Source organism: Corvus hawaiiensis, chromosome 7 (assembly GCF_020740725.1).
Source record: "Corvus hawaiiensis isolate bCorHaw1 chromosome 7, bCorHaw1.pri.cur, whole genome shotgun sequence".
Classification (NCBI taxonomy): domain Eukaryota; kingdom Metazoa; phylum Chordata; class Aves; order Passeriformes; family Corvidae; genus Corvus; species Corvus hawaiiensis.
The window spans coordinates 20,826,279-20,832,089 of record NC_063219.1 but is presented as its reverse complement, the minus strand read 5'-3'; positions in this window follow the sequence as shown (position 1 = coordinate 20,832,089).

The window sequence follows — 5,811 nt, the reverse complement described above, 5'->3', positions numbered from 1 at the left end:
TTGTGTGTAATACAGTGTGCTGTGTTTTAAATATTTCATTGGATTATGTATCCTTCTTGTGTGTTGTCAGCTAGAAAGGGAACTTCCATGCCACTTTTATTTTTTACCTGATGAACATAGTTCAGTGCAAGCAATGGCTGCCTGCGAAGAGGCTTGTTCCATATATGAAGAAGAAAGCTGCAGATATACTACATGTCATCTTAAAGCTAGGAGAATATTGCGAGGTGTCCATTACTCCAGTCTTGCTACATCTGTATTTCAGTAGGTATAAATCCTAAGGAAATTTATTTATAGAGGTAAATTATGTTAGTTTTTATTGTAATCACAAAGTGAATTAATTTAAGTAAGTCTTTATTGTTTGTGCTTCTGTCTCTGCCAGCAGTAGAATTCTTTCATGTTGTAAGGCAGTCATCTGTGTCTGGGAGTTACTCCTTGTCCTAAAAAAAATTTTTAAGTGCTCATCAGTGTAACATTTTTCCCCTGTAACCTTTTTCCATTCCATGCTTTCATGTTTGTCTGCTGCAGAAATGGACGCTTCAGACTACCCTGCCTCAGTCGCTTAATTAGTGGATGCACAGAGATGAAACAGATTACCAGAATTTACAGTGGGGTCGGAATAAGGAACCAGGAAATCCTTTCGACTCTTGGTTTTTAACAAGTCCGTGAGAAAACTCTTGCGGTGCTCCAGTACTGGTTTTTGGAATAGTTGAAACAATTTCAAGTCATGCTTTAAGACATGCTCTTAAATATTTTTTTTTAACTTAAATTTGCTTTCTTCCCTGTTTCCCCTCATTCTGAAGACCGTACTGTGAATTCCTTCTCATTCTCTACTATGCGTGTCCCTCAAACCAATTCCCTCCCTTTTCTGCTTTCCTCTCCTGCCTCTAGGTCCCATCCCAGTTTGTATTTCACCACCACGCCCTCATGTGAAAGAGAAGGAGGTTGGCTTGTGTTGCTGCAGCAGTGCCCCCGTATGTGCAATCCCCAAAGAGCAGCCGGTTCGTGGTAACTCAGTGCAGTGATCCGATAGAGGATAGATTTGGTACAAACCCCAACACTCCTTCCAGTCCTTGAGAAACTATTCACACCTAAGACTGGCAAATCTTGAAAGTCCTGAGGGGAAGTGACAAGCATTAATCTTACGCTGTGTCAAAGCAAAACAATATTGTAATAGTTGAATTTTTTTGCCAAATCTTTCACTGGATGACACAACTTGCTTTGACTGTCTTTGTAATGAGCTTGTCAACGTCTTCACTTTATAATCCACTTTGTGATCAGTGTGTGTTTACAGCAGATTAGGAGAAATGCTGAAATTTGCTTGACATTGTAATCCAGACAGTTGTTATTCTAAAGAAAAATAGCTGTGTCTTGAAAGCAAAACAAAACCAAGGATTGTGAACAACATAAGCAATGTTTTTAAAGGAAGAAAACTAGAACTTTGTAGAGTTACTTTTTAGCAGAATAATAAGTGGAGCTGCTTTGGCTGTCAAGTGCTTTTTTACTTGTGTTTTAGAAACTTCTGTGGATTTTGCATTTCAGTGGTCATTTTATGCAGAATGTTTAAAAATGTTCCCAGGTCCACATGTGGGTGGATGACACAGTTGTTATTTAAGAGAACTTAGAGGAGTGAACCAAAGACCTGTATAGTGGATCTCTTCTGTCTGAACTCTGTAGGACTTTGGAGAAGTTGTAGTCCTATTTTGGGGGACTGTAGTAAGATAAAGGTAGGAAGTTAGGCTTCAGAAAATTGTGTTGCAGCTTAACCGTGCATTTATGCTATGCATGCCATGTGCTTCGGAGTCTCATTTAAAAACTGTTTGCAATGTTGTTTCATTATTTTTAATGGGGCTGACACACGAGCAAGCTATTGCTGAAGAAGTTTATTTGCACTACTGGGAATATTCTTGCCAGTATCACTGAAGCTTGTATAAGCATGCAAACAAAACAATCCACAACTATAGTGACTCTGCTGTAGAAGAAGGGGAGAAAATGCAGGCAGTCCAGCAATACAGCAATCCATAGAATTTTTTTTTAATTGTCTTTATTTAAAATCTCAAGATGGAGATTATATCCACTTGTAATTTGCAGTTGCAACTACTTATTTCAAAAGATGCACTTGCATACCCTTTTGTATGGACTTTGTTACAGTTCAGAAAATCATTTGTACAAGTTAAATGAACTTTAATTCTTTCATAGCACATTAAAAATTCATCTGAGTTGGTGGCACAAAGCCCATTTTCTTGGTTTTAATGTACTTTGGTTTTGTTTAAAAGCTGGTTACACTAAATTGCAGGTGGTGGGATACAGTTGCCTGTATTTATATTTGGTGGTAAATTGGTTTAGTGCAGAGCACTTTGTTTAGACAGAAACACAATTGCAGTCTTGTACAAGGGAGTGTTTACCAGATTTGTGCTTTTCTTTATCAAACTGGAAATTGAGAATGTTGATTAAGACCTTGGTTGGACTAAAGCACAATCCCAGGGACAGCAAGATGTCGCCAAGCACTACTCAGTTCTTGCTGCCTTTGTGAGGAGGCACTGACTACTGCTCTTGCAGTCCTGGAACTGTTTCTTCGCTCAACAACAGAGCTTTCCTGTTTCCAGCCTCACCAGCCACCTTGTGCTATAGTCACAGTATAGCTCAGTGTCACAGGTCGTTCATTGGCTTTTGCTCAGAGGACTGATCTGGAAGAATTTAAGTATGCCAGCGGTAGTAAAAACAATGCTCATGGTCTTTGCTTGTGAATGCGAAAAAAAGTAGTAGAGTACAGCTTTTTCTGCTGCTACCCCAGAACTGATCTTACTCCAGGGAATTAATGAACCCCAAGACACAATGTAAAATGAGGGCAGGGATTACTGGACTAGCTTTGTCAGCGTATGTTTAAGTGTCCATACAGGCTTGAAATAACTTCCAAAGGTTAGACATGCATTCTCTGTTGTATTGACAATAGATGCTGACATTTTACTAGTACTGTGCAGCATATAAATACCTGGAATGCTGAATTTATAACTGGCAGTGGCTTTCCAAACTTTATTAGAAAGAGACTATTACTTTATGCTGGATTTTCTGGGTACTGCCATCAACTCAGAAGCAGAAATTCTTGCTGAGTGTGGGTAGATAGAATGTAAAGTTATGTAGACACTATGACCTGTAAAAAATGTGTTGCTGTCTGCTAGTTCTTTAACACAGCCATAGTGTTTCAGTTGTTGTTCTGTTTGTTTCAGTTGGTTGTTTTTAAGAAAGAAAAAAGCAATCGTTACCTTTTAACCCTTTGTTCTATTTGGTTATTAGAATTTTAGCCTGAAACTTTGCACTTTGTACTTGAAATCCCAGACTACAGGTTTTTCTTGCAGTGTTCTTTGTCAGATGCCTTGAAGAATTTGCAGTGATCCCCAATAATGTCTGATTTGTAATAGTGTCAGTCTGGCAAATGGATTTTAGGTTAATGTAAACAAAAGCAGCAGTCGTTTAGCTGCCTTTTCTGGAACTGTTGATTTATTGAAGCAAATAAAGTATTTTTGGACACACCTCTAGGGGCATAGTAGACTCATTGCTTTTCTGACAGGCAAAAATGTATATTCCTGCTCTTAGGACTTCCCTTGTAATAGAAAACCTAAAGAGATACATACTATACTTTATCAAAGCAGCAGCCATGAAAGTGTTCTTTTTGTGGGGTTGTTGGTTTTGTTTTGGTGTTTTGAAGGTTTTGTTGGGTTTTTTTTTGCGGGGGGGCGGGTGGTCAGCCACACTTCTAGTCAGTGTAATGGAAATGCAAAGAACTGTTACATACCTTCCTTTTGCTGAAAATAGTAATTTTCCTAATGGAGTATTTAACTAAATTATTAAAGAAAATGCACATTGAAAAGTCTTTCAACTGCATCTTGCAAAATTTTAATTGGTACAGTTCTGCAGTTACCTAGCATAAAACTTTAGCTTTCTATTTTGGTGCTTATGTACTTCTAGTTTAACTCTTACTTCTCACCCTTGAACAATTCATGTCATTAGGAACACTGTTTAAACAAAACTTTGTTGTATAAAGGCCAAAAGTAATGTTCACTTGTTTGGGTATTTTTTAAAAATACCATATGAAAATAAGTTTTCTAGTTTTAGTATGAAATTTTACAAAAGGAATAGCAGTAATAAAATATAAAATAATTATGAGTTTAGATAGTACAACTACATAAAAGTAAAGGTACATTTTGTAAAAGAATTAGTAAATTAGTATCTTTCCTTAATCATAAAGTCATTATTCAAATAAAACTAGTAGGGCAGTTAACATGCATAAGTTCAGAGGAGAAGTCTTGAACTGCTGAATATGCATATGATTGGTTTTAAACTTATATTTGTATTCATGGAAGTTCTAAGATATATAAAGGACTAAATAAACTGAATTAATGCAGCACCCTGATTTTGAATTTAAATTTTGCAACATGTAAAGTACTTAAGGAAACTTGCTATTTTTGGCAGGAAGTTAGACATTGCTACATATCCCCATTATAAAAGGTAGGCTGTATGTGGATTTAGCCACAGCTGCTATTGAAAAGAATGGTTGAAAGGATTGGAAAGAATTTAGGCATATTAAATTGTGAACAATGGTAAGAGGAACTAGCTGATAATTGGGTTCCTTCAGCTAAAAGAATTGTTAATTATTCCAGCAGTATTGTGCATGTAGCATTTAGCAGAGTATTTTGTAATAAATCTTAGTGTTTTGGATACTTTGAAATTTACAGTTCATAACAGGGAAGATGATCCAGTTGTAAGCTGGGAGAATGAGTTCTTGATTTGAAGTGTATAACTTATGTACTAAAGTACTTCTCAGAAATAAATGCTTTTTTTGCATATTTGTTAGTGTATTCCATGTCTGCCACATGTGCTTCTTGCAGTATTAGCATCTTCTGCATTTAGAGAAATAATCACTTCTAAGTCATACTGTGCAACCTGCGCTTGTAAATTCACGGAATATTCCAAGTTGGAAGGGTCCTACAAGGTCAGCTCTTAGGTGAATGGGCCATACAGGGACCAAACCCAGGAGCTCAGCATTGTTAGCACCATGCTCTGACCAGCTGAGCTCATCTCCGGGTAAATGTGCTTGGCCAGCCTCCAGCCTTCTGAAGTGCTGATACTTACAGTACAGATTTACAAGGCACAGTGATTTGATGTCAGGACATGACCTCCTCAGTTAAACCAAGATCGATAAATTTTTACTGAAGATGTGAAGTTAGATTTTTATTCCAGTTAGATAGTGTTAAATAGTAGATTTAATTAAGAATTGCTATGACAATGCAAATGACAGTCTATTATGTCTATATTGTAACATATAAAAATGCAGCCATGTAATGAAGCTGACCTTGTGTCTTATCTTAATTGCAAACTCTGCTTGTTGCCAACTATGATCTTTTACTTGAAAAGATACAAGTCTTCGTGTGTGTGTGTCTGAATGTGAAGCAGAGTAGTTTTCACTAGTTACAGAAGAACTATCTGTTCAATATGAATGTAAATGGGGTGGTAACACAGCCTATAGTCAGTATAGAACTGAGTGAAAGAACAACTTTCAATCAAAAACTCGCCTATAGCCATATCACAGCCTGGCTGTTGGGCAGCAGAGTGCTTAGGAGAAAACAAGAAAGTGTTTTTCCCATTTCCTGTAGTTAGGTTAGCTGGAGTGCTAGGTACACAGTCTTGCTGCAGACATCTCTTTCCCATAAAGGATTAGAAGACTCAGCCAATGCCACAACTTCTCAAGATACTATTTCTACCTTCTATTGCACTCTCCAAAGTAAAAGTAAGTAGAAAACTGTCACAAATAAAAGG